We start from the raw sequence: 21,514 nt of genomic DNA, 5'->3' as shown, positions 1-21,514 counted from the left end.
TGACTCTCATCTCCCATCCACTCATGGACCAAACCTTTATTGAGGGCTCACCCTACTTGATTATGTGCAGAGGGCACAGAATGAAGAACTGAGTGGTTTTCCACCCTCAAGGAGTCCACTGTCCATTAGAGCAATAAATGTGTGAATTAAAAGAAACAAACAAATGCCCAAACCTCCACAGTATGGCAAATGTTTTCCTGGAGGTATGAGGTACAGCGGGAACAAATATAAGGAAGCCTGATCTACGCTAGAGGAGGAGAGGGAACAGGCAGTCAGAAGCTGCCGTGGAGACTTTTTTAAAATTTTAATTTAAAGATTTTATTTATTTATTTGAGAGAGAGAGAGTGCACATGAGCAGGGGGGAGGAGCAGAGGGAGAAGCAGACTCCCTGTTGAGAAGGGGGCCTGATGCAGGACTCGATCCCAGAACCCTGGGATCATGACCCGAGCCAAAGGCAGAGGCTTAACTGTCTGAGCCACCCAGGCGCCCCCTTTTAAAAAAATTTTAATTGTGGTATAATACACAACCTAAAATTTACCATCTCAAACATTTTTAACTGTACAGTTCGGGCGTTAAGTACATCCACACTCTTTTGCAGCTATCACCCCCATCCCTCCGTAGAACTCTTCATCTTGAAAAACTGAAACTCCATACCCATTGAGTAATAACTCCCACGCCCCCCCTTCCCTGCTCCAACCCTGGCAACTCTTCTGTCTCTATGAGTTTACTACTCTAGGTACCTCATGTCAGTGGAAATGTATCGTATTTGTCCTTTGGTGACTGATTTATTTCACTTAGCACAATGTTTTCAAGGTTCATCCATGTAGTAGCCCATGTCAGAATTTCCTTCCTTTTTAAGGCTGAATAATATTCCAGTGTATGGTTATCCATTCATCTGTTGATGGACACTGGGGACACTTGTTTCCACATTTTGGCTACTGCGGAAAATGGTGCTATGAACATGGGCGTACAAGCATCTCTTTGAGTTTCTGCTTTCGATTCTTTCTGGTCTATTGCTGGATCATATGGTAATTCTATTTTTAATTTTTTGAGGAACTGCCACGCCATTTTACACTCCCACCGATGGTGCACAAGTGTTCCAATTTCTCCACATCCTTATCAACACTTGTTATTTTCGTTCTTTTTAATGTTTACTTATTTAAGCAATCTCTACACCCAGTGTGAGGCTGAGATCAAGAGTTGCCTGCTCTTCCGACAGAGCCAGCCAGGCATCCCTGGCTTTTGTTTTCATTTTTTTGACAGTAGCCATCCAAATGGGTGAGGTGGTATCTCATTGTGGTTTTGATTTGTATTCCCTTAATGAGTAGTGATAGCATATTTTTACGTGCTTATTGGCCATTCATAGATCTTCTTTGGAGAAATGCCTATTCAAGTTCTTTGCTCATTTTTAAATCGTGTTGTGTGTGGGTTTTTTTTTGCTGAGTTGTAGGAGTTCTTTACATATTCTGGATATTAACCCCTTATCAGATATATGATTTCAAAATATCTACTCCTTTTGTCTGGGTTGCTTTTTCTGTTGATTGTGCCCTTTGATGCACACCATGGAGATTTTAAAGGGTGGTGGAAGTCAGCCTGTTAGGAAAGCAGTGGAGTGAGGGGAAGGTGCTCCAGGCACAGGAAACAGCCTGTGCAAACACACAGGGGAAAGAAAATGTAAGCAAAATGCAAGTAGTCGAGTCTTGCTAGAACACGTGTGGAGGGGGTAGGAAGCGGGGAGAGGTGAGGCTGGAGCATGCCCAATCACAGCAGGCCAGCTAAGCAGCTAGGACTGTGTTCTACCGTACTGCTAGGCTCAAGGAGTGCTTCCAGGACCCCTGCCTCAGCAGCACCCAGGGGGAGCTTGTTACATACGCACATTCATGCTGCCCCAGCTCTGACCTACCTCTGGAGTGGGGCCCCGGGACGTGGGTTTTAACAAGCCCCTGGGATTTTTCTGACATTCAGTCAAGTTTGAGCACTGTCCAGAGGGCAATGGGGAGCCCCCGAGGGGTCGGGCTAGGGCGCTGGAAAGGCCGCCCAGGGTGTTCTTCAGGTTGGGGCGCCCCGCCCCGTCCTCCCGCCAGGCCCCGCCCCGCCTCGTCTGCGCCTGCGCCGGCCGGCTGCTCTCCCCGCTCCACCCCGCCCCTCCGCGGAGCCGGGGTCGCCGAGGGGTATCGTTGCAGCAGCCAGTCCCGCATTCCTCTCACTTCCCGCCATTGTCCCTGGTTCCTGTGGCTGCGTCTCCGCACTCGACCCGGCCGCCCCTTGGCCCCGAGGAGTGGTGAGTCATTTCCGTTCTCCGCGGTGACATAAACCTCCGCGCAGCGTGGCCCGCCCTCCCCGGCCGGCTCGGGGCGCAGGCGCCGCGCGGCCCTTCTCGGCCTGCAGGGGGCGCCAGAGCCCGCAGCGCCTTCTCCCGGCGCCCGCGCGCGTAGCCAGCACCCTGCCCGCTGGGAGGGAGGGGGCCCGGGAAAGGCCTCTGACCCTGCTCTTCCCCACCACCTCTCCGGCTCGCGGGAGCCAGACGCTGACGGTCACGGATGGGGAAACGGAGACCTGAGGCAGGGGTGTGCCTTGAGCAAGGCGGCGCAGCCGGCACTGTCCGCCCCCCAGGCTCCTGGGTTTCCCACAGACCCGCAGGTGTTACTTTTATTCTCCTCGCCACCCCCACGCCATGTACTGGTGTTTCCAGTACAAAGTTGGCAGACAGTATGCCCTAGATTCTGATTATTTGTGGGCCCTGAAACATGGTCGCCCCTGTAACCAGCAAGAGCCGAGGGCAGCTTGGGTTCCCCCTGGGAAGCAAGTGGAGTCTGCTGTTTTGGGCGGAGCTCCTATTCCCTGCGCTGAGTGACCTTGTCACCAGGTGCCCCTCACCCCGACCTGCGCTCCCCATCTCCTCTGCACGCGGTGCTGGCAGCCTGGACCCATACGCTCCCCTCTGCTTTCCCTCCAGGTTCCAGAGAGGCAGGGAAACTCACTCCAGTCCAGGTATTTCAGGTTATTTCACAAGACCCAGGGCCATCCAAGGGCGCCTTCCTTTAGGAAACACAGAAGGAGTCATGCGAAGGCCACACAGTGAGCTGGGACTCACACCACACCCGTCCTACCTCACACCTCTTCACTTCCTTCCATGCTGAATGCGACCTGCAGGGCCCAGCATCTGACATGGTGAAAGGACTCAGTAAGTGGTGGTTATTGCTATTACTCAGCAAGTTACCTACCTCTTGGTGCCTCAGTTTCCTGGAATTAGATGAGCTCATACATGGAACGGGCTTGTAGCAGTGCGTGGGGGCTGATAAGCGCCTACCGCCTTCCAGAATGTGGGCTCCAGGAAGGCAGGGACTCCTCCATTGTCTTTCTTTGTGCACTGCTGTATCTTTAGCACCTAGAGCACTATCTGGTACAAAGTAGGAGCCCAGTAAACACTTGTCGAATGAATGAATGTTAGCTATTATTATTGCCTAGGCTGATTTTACTTTAGGATTTAGACTGTCAGGGCAGGTCTGGAGGAACCGAGGGGAAGATTCTTGAGGGTCTATTTGCACAAGGGATAGAGGGCTCCCTGGGAAGAAGTCATCCTAAGGAAAGAGAGTTGAAGAGGATAAAAGAGGTTTGCGGACAGGGCGAGAAGAGGGTGATTCAGAGGAGAAGATCCTTGATGCTCACACTTGAGTCCCAGGAGCACTGCTTAAGAGTGGACAGTTTCATGAACATGCCAGAAGGAACATCAGCACTGTCTGTCAATGGTGGCTTCTTGAAAGTTTGGCTTCATACCTCCTACAGACACTGAGGATTTGGTTTTTTAAAAAGTCAGCATTTTTAATGTGGGTGGTTTAGTTCTGGGAAGCATACCTCCTAAGGCAGAGCACCTGGGAGACACCTGCAGGGCATTCCCAGGAACATCTACAGGAACTGTTGGGGACAGAGCCAGAGAAAGCCAATTCCTGTTATATGTGGCCATATTTCTGTCAATAGACTGATGGGGGTTTGGAGGGCTTGGGCCAACACAGCTCGGAAGGGTAGCCCTGTCAGGGCTCTCTTAGTGGGGAGTGGGCTTGCTGTCTGTGGAAGTGCTCATGCAGGGGTTGAACTACCTCTGGGAGATAATATAATGGGCGTCCACCATCGGATGAGAGCTTGGGCTAAGTGGACCTCAAGGTTGCTGCTCTGAAGCAGAAATAGTGAAGCAGAGGGGTGCCTGGGTGGCTCTGCATGCGACTCTTGATCTCAGGGTTGTGAGTTCAAGCCCCATGTTGGGCGTGAAGCCCCATGTTGGGCGTGGAGCGTACTTAAAAAAGGAAGGAAGGAAGGAAGAAAAGAAAGGAAAGAAAGAAAGAAAAGAAAAAGAAGTAGAGGGCATTTCTGAGACCACCCAGTACTGGTTCTGCCACCATGATGCCTTGGGAATAGACGCTCATGGGGAATGGAGTTTGCCATGAATTATTCCTGGCTGATTTACTCTTCTTCCTGAGGGGCAGGATAGCTCTGACCTAACCTTGCCCTTCCACCTCGTGACCTGGCTGCCCTTGATGAGACAGTGAAGTGTAGTGGAGGGAGCCTCCAAGAGTCTGGAGTTGCCAGATCTGGGTTCAAATCCCACCTCCACCACTTCCTCAGCAAATCCTCTTACTTCTCTGAAACTCAGTTTCTTCAGCTATAAACTGAGAAAGAAAATATTTACTACTCAGAGTTGCTGCAAGATGATGTGTTCACAATGTCTAGCACATAGTAAGAGCTTAAAGAACGTCCATTCTCTCTGTCTTGCTTCAGCCCAGGGGCCAGGCTTTGCCCTCTTGGAGAGAGATGAGATCATTCTTGAAAAGAATGTTGAATGTTGAAAGAGTCAAGTGGGATCTTGGGCAACTCCCTTAACTTCTCCACTCCCAGTCGATTCCCTTTTAAAATGGGGAAAGTGGGAAGGGGTTTCTTCAACTTCAGCTAGCAAGTCCTGTAGCCTTTCCTAGATGTGGAAGAACATTGCAAACCGGGAACGCTGAAGGTCACAACTTAGCTTTCGCTCTCCAAACCAGTTGAGTGTTTCCACCCCTGAGCCCCGCCTCTATTTCTAGCACGCCAGCAGTGGTGGGAGGTGGTGGGTTCTGACATCTCCCCAGACTCAGAACCCCTGCTCCCTCTCCCATTGGCTTGTTTTGTGACATTGAGAAGTCTCTGAGTCACAATTTTCTAACCTCGGGACGAGGACAATGACAGTGGCTTTGCAGGGTTGCTGGGAGAGTTAAATAGTGAGCGCTATGTAAATGTTTACTAAATCACTAGAAATGTGGATGGATTAAAACAGACCTATGTAAATAGATAGATGCATAAATAGATACGGAGACTGCAGCTAGATCAAGCCTTCCCTTCCTAAACCTCCTGCTCTTCTTCTGAAAACTTCTCTGCCAGACTCCGCCCCTCCCAGTTCTGGCCCCCACTTCCTCTGACCACACCAGTGAATTCAAGGCTTGGGGACTATGAAGGATGGTTCTCCTTCACAAAGAAGTGGAAGATATTGAAAACCACCCATCCAACTGTCATCACTGCAGACCCCTCCTTTGTGGTAGCATCTTTTAAGACATTTACATGCAAAAACTCCTATTTGTGTTCTTTTAACAGCCCGGAAGGGGTGATAGGAATAAATATTAGTCACTTAAATTCATGAAAGGGAGCCAGAGAGACATGGAAAGCGCTGGGGTTTCCCCTTTCAAGCCCCAATCAGCCAGCCTGGAGCCACGAGGTCCCATCATAATAATCACCACTACTTAATGGGTGGCCCCTAGTGCCAAGGACTCACACAGCTTATCCAGTGTCAGGGGTCCCCAGGTCAGTGTGAAACCACCATGTGACAGCTGAGGAAATGGAAGTCAGCCGGTGAAGTGACTCAAGGACACAGAGCCAGAACTGCTGAACGGGGATTCCAGACCCAGGTCTAAGGACGCCAAAGCCATTGCCAGTGGACTCTGGTGTCCTGACACTCTCCACTGGGGGAGTGAGGCCTGATGCTTCTCCTAGGCAGAGTTCAGGCCAGACACCATGACCAGATTGGGAGCAAGGGCCACCTGGACCCGCGTGCTCATCTTCACCAAACCTGATTGTGCCTGAGCTCTGCCTCTGCACCCTCCGAGGCTCGCAGACTTGTATCAAAGGAGCAGAACCACTCTCTATAAAGGGATTTGCAAGGGACACCTGGGGGGCTCAGTCGGTTAAGCATCTACCTTCAGCTCAGGTCATGATTCCAGGGTCCTGGGATTGAGCCCTGCATTGGGCTCCTTGCTCAGCAGGAGCCTGCTTTTTTCTCTGCCTTCTTTGTGGAGATGCTGAGCACACAGCCTCCCCAGGAGTCTGAGAAGCTGCAGGAGGATCCCAAGAAGTCAGAACGGTGGCAGGCTGGGCAGCTGTCCTCCCCCCACCCCCAATCAGGGTCAGTCAGCAAATAAGAGATAATATGTAAGCTACAGAAGGACCTGCTCTGCCTTCCTGGGCGTTAAAAAAAAAAAAGTTTATATTAGTTATCTATTGCTGTGTAACAAATTACTCCTAAACCTAGCAGGTTAAAACAACATAAATTTATTATGTCACACTGTTTCTGTGGGTCAGGAATGTGGCAGTGAGTCCGCTGGGTGATGCTGTCTCCGTCTCTCATGAGGTTACAGTCAAGGTGTCAGCTGGGCTTGCAGTCAGCCGAAGGCTTGGCCGGGGCTGGAAGACCAACTTCCGCGGTGGGCCACTCTCATGGCGGTCCCCTGGAGCCCTCCGCTCCATGCCCCGTGGACCTCTCCCTTGGGCTGCTTGAGTGACCTCATGACGTGTCAGCGTACGGCTCCCAGGGCAGGCGACCCAAGAGAAAGCGAGGCAGAAGCCTTGGTCATCAGGAACCACCATGTCTGCAATCTCTTACTTGTCGCTTAGCTCCGTCCTGTGTGAGAGAGGCCCTTAAAAGAGCGTGAATATCAGGAAGTGGGGGGCATTGGAGGTCTCTTGGAAGCTGGCTACTACGAGGGACGCCAGGGTGCTACTGAAATCAAGAGGTCCCAGGAGCTTTACCAGGGTGCCCTGCCTTCCCAACCAGTTGGAGACCTCTTCAAGTTCACAGACAGCCTCCCACCTGCTGACTCTTCCCCAGAGTCCCAGCCACACGCTGCCTAAGCATCCCCACTTTGGAAACCCAAGCGGCATCCCCAACTACTGCGCCCAACGCTGAACTTCTGAATTTCCCCAGACCTTCTCCTTGCATCCTTTTTCCCATCTCAGAAGTGGCAACTCTGTCCTTCTGGTAACTCAGTCCCGAACTCGGATATCATCACTCCTCTTCCCTTTGTCTCATTTGCCATGGCCCATCCACCAGCAAATCCTGCTCGCTCTGCTTGCAAACAGATGTGGCGTCCACCTGCGTCTCACCACCTCTGCTGCTGCCCCCATTCTCTCCCGCCCAGGTCACTGTCATTGCCTCCCGACCGGTGACCCCGCCCCTGCCCCGTAGTGTCTCCCTACGCGGCAGCCAGAGCGATCCCGTTCAAAGCGGGTAAAGGTCATGTCACTCCTTTTCTCAGACTCCTGCAATGGCCCCCACTGCCTCAGAGTAAGAGCCAGTCTCCGTAGTGGCCTGCAGGGCCCTGCACCACCTGACCCCCAGCTCTCCGGCCTTCATGCCCTCGCGAACCTCACCTGTCCCCTCCGCCCCTCACCCCTCTGCTCCAGCCACACTGGCCTCTGCCACACATCAGACCGTCTCCCCTTTAGCGCCTCTGCTGTTCCCTTCATCCGAGACCCTTCCCTCAGAGGCAGCCAGGGCTCAGTTCCTCAGGTGTCACCTTCTCAGTGGGGTCTGGCCTCATCCCTCCCATTTAACCCAGCAACCCTCACACCTCCTACACGCCCCACCTATCTTCCCTGATTTATGTTCTTCCACTGTACTCCACATTTCCCCAGCTATTGCCTGACTTAGTTGTTTATCTGCTCACTGTCTGTTTCCCCCTTTGGAATGTCAGCTGGATGAGGGCTGAGACTGCTGTCTGTTTTGTTCACTGTTGTGTCCACAGAGCCTACAGCAGTGGCTGGCAGGTGCTCAGAAAGTACCCGAATAAATAGCAGATCCTCAAAGATATGGTTGTCTTAGACCCTTCTCCAGTTGCTTAGGTCTCCGGCTACAGTGGTGCTGACACTTGCCATGGTGCAGCCTTGGGCAAGTCACTTCTCTGCCCCTTGGTTTTCCCCTCTGTGAAAGAGGGATAATAAAAACAAATATCCCAAGATACCATTATGTGAATGCAGTGAGCTTAGGGACCAGCCCACTACTTGGCACATAGTAGGTCTTCCCAGAGAAGAAGGTGCCTTGTCCTGCATACTCTAAAAGTCTTCCTGTCCTGGTCATGGGACATCTGGGCCTCCAGGGCTCTTGGCCTTTGGGATTTTCCAGAACCGGATCAAGATCTCTTACGATTGCCAGTGTTTTTCCACTGTAAAAAACCAATCTCTCTGAATTCTGCCCCTGAGAGTCACGGAAAGTTATGAAAAGGCTCATGGGGCAGCCCTGTCCACTGAGAGATCCTCTCAGGAGAGAAAGGAACTCAGAGGACACTTCACCTCATGGGACCGCAGATCTTGAGCAACGCCCTCATCACCCACACACTAAATTACAGAAATCGCTCATTATATCTGGAGACACCTTGGAGGAAAGTTTGTCCAGAGTCTGCAGACTGGCAGCCAAGTGCTAGAGGGGACTCCGGGACCAGATTGTTCTGTCAGGCCTGCACCACATTTTGAACACAACAAAATCTGAATACCTGTGGGCAGGTCAGGAGAGTCAATGTCTACAGAGCCCGCCGCTCCCTACTGCCTCACACCTAGCCAGATTTGCATATTTGCTTTGTTTGCCTGGACCCCCGAGCAGGCCACCTGTGCACTTCACAGGCAAGACTGTAAGACACTGACTCCTTGGAAAATCATCTCAGCCTCTTGCTACTAGGATCGTTTCGGATTCCTATTTAGCCAGCAGTAAGGAGCACAGTCGTCCGTATCATCCAAAACCATGGAGTCATTTCCAGGCCCCTCCTTTTTGATTCTTGACCGCCCCCCCCCCCACCATTTTTCATACTCACCTCCTAATCCTATCTACTTAGCTCTAAGAGGAGGGGAGCCAGGCTGGCTGTGCTCTTGTCCAGGACACCCTCCCTCTGTAATCTGCCCCATTGGCACTTGCTGGAGGTCCCTGGTCCTGCATCACCTCCATTGAGAGTTACCTGTCCTGATTCCCCAACCAGCCTAATCTGGCCACGCTGTCTGGATGGACACCTATCAGGGCATCTTTCCTCTGGGTTGCACTGATTTCTTTTAGGATCTGCTTCCCCCACCGGACCATGAACTCCTTGAGGGCAGGGATTGTAAATTACTTAGCTTTGTGTACTTAGGGCTCAGCTGATGTGGGTACTCCATAAATGGGTCCTGAAACTGTAATAGAAGAAAGAATGAATAAATGAAGGAAGGCAGGAGAGAAAGTAGGAAGGAAGAGACTGATTCATTAATTTGCTCTTCGCCTTCCACACATTTGCTCAGCAGGGTTCTGCCGCTGGAAACGCCCAGCCGTGTCCGCTTGGATGTGTCCACCACACTTAAGAGGAATCCTGGGGGCATCTGGCTGGCTCACTCGGTAGAGCACGCGACTCCTGATTTCAGCCTTGTGAGTTCAAGCCCCACATTGGGCATAGAGCTTACTTTGGGGAAAAAAAAAAAAAACTTAAAATTTTTTTTAAAAAAACCTAACAACTAAAAAAGAGGAACCCTGGGCCTGGGCCGGCTGTACGTGACAGTCACCCCACCCCACCCCTGGCCACCATGTCACACCCAGCTTCAGCTCCTGGGATTTTTGTTGTAAATTTTATGATCTAACATATATGCCCAAAAAGACAAATAGTGTACATTTGGGTGAATTTTCAAAGTGAACACATCCATGTAAGCAGCACCCAGATCAGGAAAGAAAGTGTAAATAACCCCGTTGCCAGTCACTACTCTCCCTGGGGGTGGCCATTATTCTGGCTCTTGTCACCATGAGTTTTCCTGCCTTTTAGTTTCTATAAATATGATAATATAATATATGCTCTTTTGAGTCTGACTTCTTTTACTTAATGCTGTGTTTATGAGATTTATTGAGGTTGTGTTTTTTTTTTTTTTTAAGATTTTATTTATTTATTAGAGAGCAAGCGAGAGAGAAACAGCATGAGAGGGAAGAGGGTCAGAGGGAGAAGCAGGCTCCCCGCTGAGCTGGGAGGCCAATGTGGGACTCAATCCCAGGACTCCAGGATCATGACCTGAGCCGAAGGCAGTCGCTTAACCAACTGAACCACCCAGGCGCCTGAGGTTGTGGTTTATTCATCCTCATTGCTATATAAAATTTCATGATATAATACTCCACGATTTATTTATTCATTCTGCTGCTGATGGACATTTGGGTTGCTTCCAGGTTTGGGTTATTCGGACTAGTGCTTTTTTTTTTTTCTTAACGGAGGGGTGGGGGGCAAGGAGGGGCAGAAGGGGTGAGAAAGTCTTTTTTTTTATTTTAAGATTTTATTTACTTATTTGAGAGAGAGAGTGAGTGAGAGAGAAAGAGCACAAGCAGGGGGGAGGGGCAGAGGGAAAGGGAGAAGCAGACTCTCCACCGAGCAGGGAGCCCGATGTGGGACTCAATCCCAGGACCCTGGGATCATGACCTGAGCCGAAGGCAGACGCTTAACCAACTGAGCCATCCAGGTGCCCTGGAGAGAGAGAACCTTAAGCAGGCCTCACTCCCAGAATGGAGCCCAACACGGGGCTTGACCTCGCAACCCTGAGATCATGACCTGGGCCAAATACCAAGAGTAGGCCATTTAACTGACTGAGCCACCCAGGCGCCCCCAGACTGGTGTTTTCATGAGCATTCTTGTACACATCTTGGGGAACATGTGCACACCTCATCTATCTGGGTGGGAATAGCTAAGTTGTAGGCGAGGCGTATACTCTATTTTTGTAGAGACTTGCCACTTTTTTTTAAGATTTTATTTATTTGAGAGAGAGAGAGAGATCACGAGCAGGGGGGAGGGGTAGAGGGAGAAGCAGACTCCCCACTGAGCAGGGAGCCCGAGGCGGGACTCAATCCCGGGACCCTGGGATCATGACCCGAGCCGAAGGCAGACACCCAACCGACTGAGCCACCCAGGCGCCCTGAGACTTGCCATTTTCCAAAGTAGCTGTGACCATTTCACTCCCAGCAGCAGTGTGTGAGAGTTCTAGTTGCTCCACATTCTCATGGCTGCTTGGCATTATCTGTCTGTCTGTGTCCAGATATTCTGGTGGGTGGATTCTTTTGTTTTGACCACACATTCCATCTCACCGGCAATGCGCTCTGGCTCCCTGAGTTTGGGGTGGGTTCTGGAGAACCAGCTCCTCTGGTCCTCGGCTCTTTCCCTGCAGTTTGGATCTATAGCTTGTGTCCACCCCTGCAGGTCTGTAACAGGCCTCTCAACTGTGTCAGAGGACCCCCTTCCATGAGGAGCACTCCACCCTCAGATGACAGTACCCCGCAGTGTGGACCACCAGGAATGAGGATGGGAAGGGGGAAGAAAGGCATAAGGAAGCTCTTCTTCGAAGCCCATACAGGCCCTTCTCAAGACCACAGCTCACTTAGCTGGCCACCTGTGGGCCCTTTTCAGGTGTCATACTCAAAACAATGAGTAGGCATAACAAATAATTGAATAGGGGCACTTGGCTGGCTCTGTGGGAAGAGCACATGACTCTTTTTTTTTTTAAATTTTGAGGGTCATCAAGGATCTTTTTTTTATTTTTTTATTTTTTAAGATTTTATTTATTTACTTGAGAGAGAGAGAGAGAGCACATGAGAGGGGGAGGGTCAGAGGGAGAAGCAGACTCCCCGCCGAGCAGGGAGCCCGATGCGGGACTCGATCCCAGGACTCCAGGATCACGACCCGAGCCGAAGGCAGTCGCCCAACCAACTGAGCCACCCAGGCGCCCCGAGCACATGACTCTTGATCTCAGGGTCAGGAGTTCAAGCCCCACATTGTGCATAAAGCTTACTCTAAAAAAAATTAAATATAAGAAGTAAAATTGTAAAACTCGTAGAAGAAAACATAGGGTAAATGTGTATGACCTTGGGTTTGTCATTGGTTAGATGTGACTACAAAAGCACAATCAAAGGAAACGGGATAAACTGGATGTCATCACAATCAAAAACTTTTGTTTTTCAAAAGACACTATCAAGAGAATAAAGACAACACAGAGAATAGGAGAAAATATTTGCAAATCATTTATCTGATAACAGGCTTGTATCTAGAATATATAAAGAATGCTTAGGGGCACCTGGGTGGCTCAGTCGGTTAGGCATCTGCCCTCAATGAAGGTCATGGTCTCAGGTTCCTGGGATTGAGCCCCGCATTGGGCTCCCTGCTCAGCGGGGAGTCTGCTTCTCCCTCTCCCTCTGCCCCTACCCCCACTCCTGCGCGCACGCGCACGCGCTCTCTCTCTCTCTCTCTCTCTCTGTCAAATAAATAAAATCTTAAAAAAAATAAATTAAAAAAAAACATTTGGGGGATGGGAAGAATGTTCTAAAATTGTGGTGACGGCTGCACAACTCTGAATATACTAAAATCCATTGAATTGTAGACTTTAATGTGTTGAAGTGTATGGTATGTGAATTAGATCTCAATAAAGCTGTTATAAAAAATAATTAAAAAGTCGTTGAAATCTTCACTGCTGTTCCTTGGGAAAATGCTGAAAGGGAAGGTATGGGTTAAATGGATAGTTGCGCCCCACCAACCACCAAGATATGTCTGCATTCTAAGCCCCAGAACCTGTGAATGTGACCTGATTTGGAAAAAGGGTCTTTGCAGATGTAATTAAGCATCTAAAGAGGAGATCATTCTGGATTATCCAGGTGGACCCTAAAACCAACAGCAAGTGTCCTTATAAGAGAGTCACAGAGGAGAGATCTGCAGGGAGAAGGCAGGGCTGTGTGGAGACAGTGACTGGGGTGATGCAGCCACCAGCCAAGGGATCACTGGAGAGCCCAGAGGCTGGGAGAGGCAAGCATTCTCCCCTGGAGCCTTCAGAGCACCCCGCCGGCACCTTGATTTCGGACTTCTGGCCTCCACAACTGTGAGAGAATGAATTTTGGTCTTTTTAAGCCATCAAATTTGTGGCGATCTACCTGGTAGAGCCACCCTAGGAATCAAGCACAGGGAATTACTCGAATCATGCACCAACGCTTTTAAAGGCCCACTTCCTCAAGTGTCTCTGTCCTTCTGTCTTTCTGTCTTTCTGTTCTTGCATGAGGGGCGCCTGCTGCCAGTCTCCCTCTTGCCTCCCTCCCAACTCCAGTGCCTTCCATGGCAACCCAGCTGGGGCCTCAGCACTTCTCCTGTTCCACCCGGAAAGCCCAGGAGCTGGAGCTCTCCTTAGTGGTGGCAGGAAGAGGAGAACGTGAATGCCCATCCTGCCTTTCCCTGTCTAGATCTTTCCAGGGAATAGCCACATAGTTCTCCCAACTGCCCTTTGATTTCTCCCCAGCCCTCTTCGCCAACGTCCTCCCCATCACTGTTTGGCCTTTGAAACAACCCGGGAACCAGCCCACTTCTCTCCGTCCCTTTGTCTCTCCTTTGGGTTCAGGCCCCCAACATCTCCCCTTGGACCACATGTCAGGTGTCCTGCCCCCTCAACCCATCTGTCTCAAGTCCGCTCGGGCCGCTCTAACAAAATACTACGGTCCTGGTTCGTGGAGGACCGTACCCTCACTGCATACTCTCACTCTCAGTGGTGAAAGGGGCGAAGGCACGAATCCCAGAGCCCTGAGGACCTCGTCACCCCGCTAAGGCCCTACCTCCTGATACCATCACCTTGGGGGTTAGGATTCCATCATATGAATTAGGGGGAGAGACACAAACACGGGGTCTATAGCCCCACCCTTCACACTTCAGCCCCAGAGAGTTCCAGCAGCGCGAGTCGGAGCATGCTGTGCCCCAGCTTAGACCCCGCTCAGTGTCTCCCTCTGCTCTAAGCCTGTATCCAAAGTCTTCAGCCCGGCTTGGGAGGGCCTCATCCTCCTCTTTCTCCAGCCTCCTCAGTGCCCTACTGACAAGCACACTCCTCTCAATCTCCTTGCTCTTGCGCGGGTTGTTTCCTCCTCCTCGAGCACTCTGCCACCCCCACCCCCCAGTCCCCACACTGGCTCCTCCTCAGCCTTGGGCCCCAGCCAACACTTCCTCAGAGGAGCCTTGTCTAAGCCTCTAAGTTAGGCTGAGTGGCTCCTGCTCTGTGTCCCCCCAGCACTGATATTCATCTCCAAGCTCACCTATCATACACTATAGCTGCTGGGACTTCATGGCGCAGCTCTCTGGGCCATTCTTGCTCATCACTGGACTTCCACTGCCCAGCCCCGGAACGTACTAGGCAGTTCGTATCAACAGATACTGCTAACTTCATTATTTAATGAATTGGGGGAGCTGGGCAGGGGATTGTTGACTCACTATCCAAATTTAGAAGAAGGGCAATATGGAACAAGGAAAGATAAGACTGGGGCGCCTGCCCTCCTCCTGTGCCACAGCCAAGTGGCTGCCCTTGCTTCCTCCAGGACGGACCTAAGCCCTTCTGCTGGGAGCCTGCAGCTGGAGCATAGGAGAGATCTGGAGCACAAAAGGAGAGATCTCACCTCTTGTGGGAACAAGAAGCTCTACTTTGACACCCATGCCTTAGTGTGTTTACTCGAAGAAAATGGGTTCCCAACCCAGCAAGCGGGAATCACTGCCTCTGCATTGGTCAAGATCATGGACACCAACATGGATATTGTCTACAAGGATATGGTCACCAAGATGCAGCAGGAGATCGCTGTTCAGCAAATAATGCCTCAGATTGCTAATGTGAAAAAAGGTATTATTTTGGAGAAGAGTGAATTTTCAGCCCTCAGAGCAGAAAATGAGAAAATAAACCTTAAATTACATCAGTTAAAACAAGTAATGGATGAAATAATCAAAGTCCAAACAGATACCAAATTAGACTTCAATCTAGAAAAGAGCACAGTGCAAGAATTGTATTCATTGAATGAAAGGAAGCTGCTGGAAATGAGGACAGAAATGGTGTCATTGCATGCCCAGCAAGATCGGGCTGTCACCCAAACAAACAGGAAGATAGACACTGAGGTCACTGGCCTCAAAACCATGCTGGAGTCGCACAAGCTCGATAACATTAAATATTTAGCAGGGTCTGTATTTATGTGCCTAACAGTAGCTCTGGGATTTTATCACCTGTGGATATAATAAAGTGTCTATTTAAAGAGAGAGAAAAAAAAAAGACTGGGGCGCCTGGGTGGTTCAGTCGGTTAAGCGTCTGCCTTCGGCTCGGGTCATGATCCCAGGGTGCTGGGATCGAGCCCCATGTCAGGCTCCCTGCTCAGCGGGAAGCCTGCTTCTCCCTCTCCTCCCCCTCCTCCCAGCTTGTGCTCTCTCTTGCTGTCTCTGTAACTATCTGTCTCTGTCTTTCAAATAAATAAATAAAATTTAAAAACAAGTCTTTAAAAATTAAAAAAAAGGTAAGATTGCCTTTGCTGAGATCATAATATAAACTAACATTTATTAAGAATCTTATAAGCTTTAGGAGCCTTTAAACACATTTAGTCATTCCACAAACATCTGAGCACCCACTGTGGGTCACATACTAAGAACATGCATGTGGATAAAACAGTGCTGGTCCTGGGGCGCCTGGGTGACTCGGTCGGTTGGCGGAGCCAGAGAGGCCGACCACACACGTTGAGCAACCTCAGGAGAGGTAGGCCTAAGGCACCCAGAGGTGGAGCGACACCCAAGGCCACACTGTTACTACCTGACACGACCTGCTTGAATCCTGGTGGGCCTGGTTTCAAGTAGCTCCTTTTTACAAAGCCATCCTGCCCCAGGGATCGCCGTAGACAAGAAGCCTCGAGTCCCTACGCAGGGGCCTTTCTTTTCAATCATAAGGCGGTGAGGCTGTTCTGTCCACAGATGGGGCTTTGGTTGGCGGCTCTGTAAATGAAAACACTGCCCTTTGCCCCGGGAGACTTCCTCTAGCTCTTTCAAGAAAAATTCCTCTGCCTTCCAGTCCTTCCAGCCCTTGCCAAGGACCCTTCAGCCCTAGACTGAATTACTGCTTGATAGACGAGGTCAATTTGGCAGCAGCTGGGTCCCAGAGTCTCGCAGAGCTGTGCAGTGACCAGCCCAGGGTTCATGGTCAGTGGCCGGGCTAGGTCCGGAAGCTGCTGGCCCCTCTCCTGGGCTCCCTCCTCTGCCTGCCTGCCGTCCCTCCGGCTGGCTGGAGGGCAGACGGAACAGACAGGAAGAGCGCAAGACAGTCTGGTGGCCAAGCCACACACCGGCTCCTGTCTGGGCCTCTGTCGCTGTGTGTCAGGCAGCCAGGTCTTCTCCGCGGGGCCCTGCCACCTCCCCATCACACCCTGAGGATGCTTCTTCCCATGCAGAGTGTCTGCTCAGCGTCCACCTGCTGAATTATTGTCTAGCACATTCGGTAGGGGGGTTTCTTTTAGAGTTCTTTGACCCGATTTTAACACGTGTCTGGGAGTGAGGTCCCCACACACAGCACCAAGCAATTCGGACACTGTGTACCTGGAAATGACATCAGATCCCACAGATCGAGGGCTCAGTCTGACACAACTGCTTCCCCCACCTCCTCAGACGCCAGTCACAAGCCCCAGGCTGTTCACGTGCGCTGCAGACTCATTTGCTAGAGTGGCTCACAGAACCCAGGGAAACACCTAGTTTCATTTATCAGTTCACTAACGGATATGATAAAGGATACTAGACATAGAGATACCTGGGGCAAAGTCCTGAACAAAGGAGCTTCTGTCCTTGTGGAGCTCGGGGCCCTGCTCAATGGCACAGGAAAATGGCCTGGTTCCCCAAGCTTTCTGAAACGAAGGGAAAGGACCCACAAGTTGTCCTTTTGGGTTTTTATGGAGGCTTCATGATGTAGTCATGATTGACTAAGTCATTGGCCTTTGGTTGATTCAACCTCCCCAGAGGTCAGGTGGGGGGTGGGGCTGAAGGTTCTGACCCTTTAATCACAGGGTCAGTCCTCCTGCTCACCAGCTCCCACCCTCGGGTGGGTCCAAAAGTCACCTTCATTAATAACAAGTCACCCATGTCACCTTAACAGTTCTGGAGGATTTTCAGGACTCGTGAAGACCAAATATATCCAAGAAATATATCTGAGTCAGCTGAATGACCAAATATGTATTTCTTATAAATCATTAGATCTCAGGGGTGTTGTGGGTTGAATTGTGTCTCCCCAAAAGACATGTCCGAGTCCTGACCCCTGGTACCTGTGAATGTGACTTCACTTGGAAATCGGATTTGTGCTGATATATTGGATTAGTTTGGACCCTCCATCCAGCAACTGGCCCCCTTACAAGAAGAGGGAAATTTGGCCACAGAGACATGCACAGAGGGAAGACACACAGGGGGAGGGCCATGTGAAAATGGGGGCAGAGATTGGAGAGATGCAGCCACAAGCCAAGGATTGCCAACGATCACCAGAAGCTGGGAAGAGGCAAGGTGGGATCCTCCCCCAGGACTTGCAGAGAGGTCTGGGCCCTGCTGACACCTTGATTTTGGATGTCTAGCCTCTGAAACAGTGAGAGAATAAATTTCTGTTGTTTTAAGCCACAAAGTTTGTGATAATTTGTTACGGCAGCCCTAGGAAATGAATAGGGGGGGAGAGAGAGAGCTGACAAAAGTGTGCTGGTAGCATGGAACCACAGAAAGAGACAACCAGACGTTTGCTTCTTAGCTGTGTACATGCAGGTTACCTCCCCACTCTGAGCCTGGATTTGTATGTAGAAGCAGTCAGCAAATTTTAGGAGTTAGCTAGAGTCCTTGGCCCGAAGAGAAGATGGGGCTGGTGGTGGAGAGAGGATGAAGATGAACACTGTCTTTTTTTTTTTTTAAGATGTTATTTATTTATTCGAGAGAGAGAAAGCATACACAAGCTGGGGGAGGGGCAGAGGGAGAAACAGACTCCCTGCTGAGCAGGGAACCCCGACTCAGGGCTCGATCCCAGGACCCTGGGACAGGGCCAGGATTTAACCCTGAGCTGCTGGACCACAAAGCCCCTTTTCTTAACTGATGTGGGAAACAAAGGCAGAAGGAAATGTAGATAAAATGAAATGTCCTTATAGGGGCGCCTGGGTGGCTCAGTCGTTAAGCGTCTGCCTTCGGCTCAGGTCATGATCCCAGAGTCCTGGGATCGAGCCCTGCATCAGGCTCCCTGCTCGGCGGGAAGCCTGCTTCTCCCTCTCCCACTCCCCCTGCTTGTGTTCCTTCTCTCCCTGTGTCTCTCTCTGTCAAATAAATAAATAAAATCTTAAAAAAAGAAATGTCCTTATAACCTGCAAATTGATTATTTGTTCCCCATTGTCAGTGTCTACCTGGGGCGCCGGTGGGGAAATCTGAAGCGGGCGGTGTTATGTCTGGGGGTTGTCCTTGACCTTGAGGGTAGAAGGAGCCATGGCGCCCTAGGCATCGAGGATGCTATAAGAACAGGTATACGGGCTGCAGCCAAGGTGGTGCAGAAACAGGAGGAGAGGGAGGGGAACACAGAAGAGGTGAGGTGCTCCAGGAAGGCTGGAGGCGGATAAAAGCCAAGAGGGCAGAGAAAGAGGTCCCCCGGTCCTACAGTCTGTCAGCTAGGACAAATGAGCAGATGCAGGTTTTTTCCACCAACAAGTAGAATTAGGCAGTCCATGTCAGGCTAGAGAAGACAGGGAATTTCCCCCAAACAAAGGGAATTTCGGCAGCTGCTTGGGACTATTCCTTAAAGTCCCCGTCCCAAAGTAGACTAATCGCAGTTCGGCTCCAATTATAGCCATTAACCCGGGAAATGAGGGAGAAGCCCCCACATCTGTTAGAAGGAACAGTGAGAGAGGCAGTGTCCCCTTCGTCAAGGAGGGCCTGTGTTTCCTCCAGCAACCTGGGTTTATTCGGAGGAGGCCTATTTAGATAATTATCATCCAATATATCAGAAGGGAGATCACTGGTCTGGTTACAGACCAAACACATTCTGCAAGAGGCCCTTAGGTCCAGGTCCTGATTTAGAGCCCTGGAGCCCTGGATGGTCCTAGGGTACCTCCGTCTGTTTGCCCTGTTTCTGGGAAAAGAGATCTAATTGATAGATCCGACTGAGGTTGTGCAGGGCCTTTCTTAAATTTTGCAATCTGAATTGTTTCCAGGGGTAAAAGGCATCCCAAGGGAGAATCCTTGGGGACTCCCATGGTCCTTGGGAACTGAAGACAAGGTCCATTTCCAAAAATCCCCCCTGACTCCCAGGTGACATCCCATGGAAGTTATGTCAGAGGTTCTGGGTGTTAAAAGCGATTGGAGCGTGCCTCATATGAAAATTGCTATTAGGGGTGCCTGGGTGGCTCAGTGGGTCAAGCATCTGTTTGAAACAAAGAGAGGGCATCAAGTTTCTGGGTCTTATTACCATCCCGGCCATGGTATGAACTTAGAGGATTGCAGCCTGAGCAGTCGGCATGAAAATGTTCCAATAAGACCATACTCTTTGATCTGAGCCAAAGGCAGACGCTTAACCGACTGAGCCACCCAGGCACCCTGATAATTGCCACTTTCATGGAGTTCAAAATTTTTAAAAATTTCTCCCAAGGCTTCTTCTTTGACTTACGTGTTATTTAGAAGTGTGTTGTTTCCTCTCCAAATACTTTGGAGTTTTCCAGCTATCTTTTTGTTACTGGTTTCTACTTTAATTCCATTGAAGTCTGTGAGCATAACTCTAGAGGAACAGAGTTATATATCCCGGACATTGCGCCTGTTATGTTATGAGGACTCTGGGTTCTGTGATATTCTCAAAATGTGTTGAAATTTTGTTTTATTGGGCAATTAACTTCAAACTCTGCTCTTGGATGGCAGCCCAAATCTCAGTTTAGTTTTGGGTTTGGTTTTTTTGTTTGTTTAAATTTTTCCTCAGCTGAAGTTGTTTCTATGCATACGTGGTTCAGAGATTGAACCACGCCTATCCACAGGATCTGGGGTTGGGGCTCTCCCTCTTTGCGTCTCTTCTGTCTGGGGTTGCTCCTTCTACTTCCCAGTAGCTGTGGTTCATCTGAATTTGTCCTCTGGTTCCTTAGGTCAAAGACTGCAGGTTTTCTATCTGTGCTATGATAACTGTAACCTGCTCTCAAGATCAGAAATAAAAAATGGGTAACTTCCTCCTTGTCATTCCCTAATGCTCCAGAGTCTACTTGCTTTTATTCATTTCCCAGGGCCTTGAGGGTGTGTGTGTGTGTGTGTGTGTGTGTGTGTTGTCAAGAGTTGTTATCTGTGGGAGGGTCGTCCAGTAAGATCTTAACTGATTATCCCGGAAGAGAAACTCCCCAAACCAACTCGTGGAGAGGTAACATGGCCGCCCAGCCAGCAAATTGAAGAACTGGCATTCAGACCCAGACCTAACCAGCTCCAGCCCCTGCATGTACTTTGTATTATTCGGATCTGTCTTCTATTCCCCCAACTGAGAATCCCAGAACTTCTGATTGTTCAGGTGACAATAGTGGGGCCTTCCAGAGTCTCTGACTTTCCCTTTGCACAAAATCTATCAAAAGTAAGAAGGGGATTTTACTCATGGTCTTTTTGTTTGCTTGTTTGCACAATATCTGTCCTGAGAAAGGGTGATGACCCAAATACATCAGCTTTGAAGTTAGAGGTATCTGTGTTCTAATCCTGCCCCTAGTGCCTGGGTGACCTTGGGCAGGTCGCTCCAATTTCCTCATCTGTAAAATGGGGGAAACAATGGTATTGACCTCAAAAGCTTGTGGTAAAGATTAAATGCGATACTTCACATCAAGTTCCAAGTACAGTGCCTGACATGTCGTAAGCACTCACTAGACGAGACTGTCAGTCAGGGGTTCTTCCTAACCGGGGCCAATTGGGCTGCTCTGTGAGGTATTTTCTGGAGAGAGGAGGCAACAGGTTCCTGAGCTCAGGAACCCACAGAGAAGACACTGCTGACATCCCTGACGTCTCAGCCCGAGTGCCACAGGGCCTGGAGATGGGAGGCGGGGACATGCTTGTGGGGAAAGGCCCAGAAAGAGTGAGCTCCCACCTGGGATGCGCAGCAGGGCGGAGAGGTCAGGCCAGCTCTCTGAGCTCTGCTTTCTGAAACCCTGGTATTTTCACTCTGGTGAAAAGCCCAGTTCTCATCACAGGCTGAGCCTTGTGAGCAGGGGGGTGGGGACAGGCGTCCAGGGGCCCAAGAGGAGGGGGCTGTGAGCATGGCCACCACAGAAGGGCGATGAGGAGGAGCTTTCTGTTCTATTCTTCTCCAGTGGGCTGGAACGGTGTCTGGAAGGAACACAAAGAGAGGCAGGGAAGGCAGTGAAGGAGGAAGGGAAGGGGCGGAGGGTGGGAGTGGGGGCTGGTGCGTGGGACTGGGAAGGCACGGAGAGAAGGCTGTTGTGGGGATGACGGGGACGGGGGCG

At 50.5% G+C, this 21,514-nt stretch overlaps 2 long non-coding RNA genes and 1 pseudogene across 6 annotated transcripts in view; 2 read left to right on the top strand and 1 right to left on the bottom strand.

Annotated features, from left to right (window-relative positions):
- The first annotated feature begins 2,145 nt into the window (after positions 1–2,145).
- Positions 2,146–21,514, top strand: part of LOC118554761 (uncharacterized) — a 51,759-nt gene continuing 32,390 nt past the window's right edge. For 3 of the 5 annotated variants that reach the window (XR_013446089.1, XR_013446088.1, XR_013446087.1), the window contains exons 1-2: positions 2,146–2,281; positions 2,957–3,184. This is a non-coding gene — a long non-coding RNA (uncharacterized LOC118554761). Of the gene's footprint in view, positions 2,282–2,956; positions 3,185–9,552; positions 9,677–10,171; positions 10,403–21,514 lie in introns of those variants that run through there. The other 2 variants (XR_013446086.1, XR_013446085.1) reach the window with 2 other exon arrangements.
- Positions 6,552–17,054, bottom strand: LOC144381205 (uncharacterized). The gene is made up of 3 exons (XR_013446090.1): positions 16,840–17,054; positions 9,390–9,447; positions 6,552–6,916 (listed from the first exon to the last, which is right to left on the bottom strand). It is a non-coding gene; the product is annotated as an uncharacterized LOC144381205 (long non-coding RNA).
- Positions 13,371–16,029, top strand: LOC144378813 (mitochondrial calcium uniporter regulator 1 pseudogene; annotated as a pseudogene).

This window comes from Halichoerus grypus, chromosome 2 (genome assembly GCF_964656455.1).
Source record: "Halichoerus grypus chromosome 2, mHalGry1.hap1.1, whole genome shotgun sequence".
Lineage (NCBI taxonomy): Eukaryota > Metazoa > Chordata > Mammalia > Carnivora > Phocidae > Halichoerus > Halichoerus grypus.
This window is presented reverse-complemented; position numbering and strand designations above follow the sequence as displayed.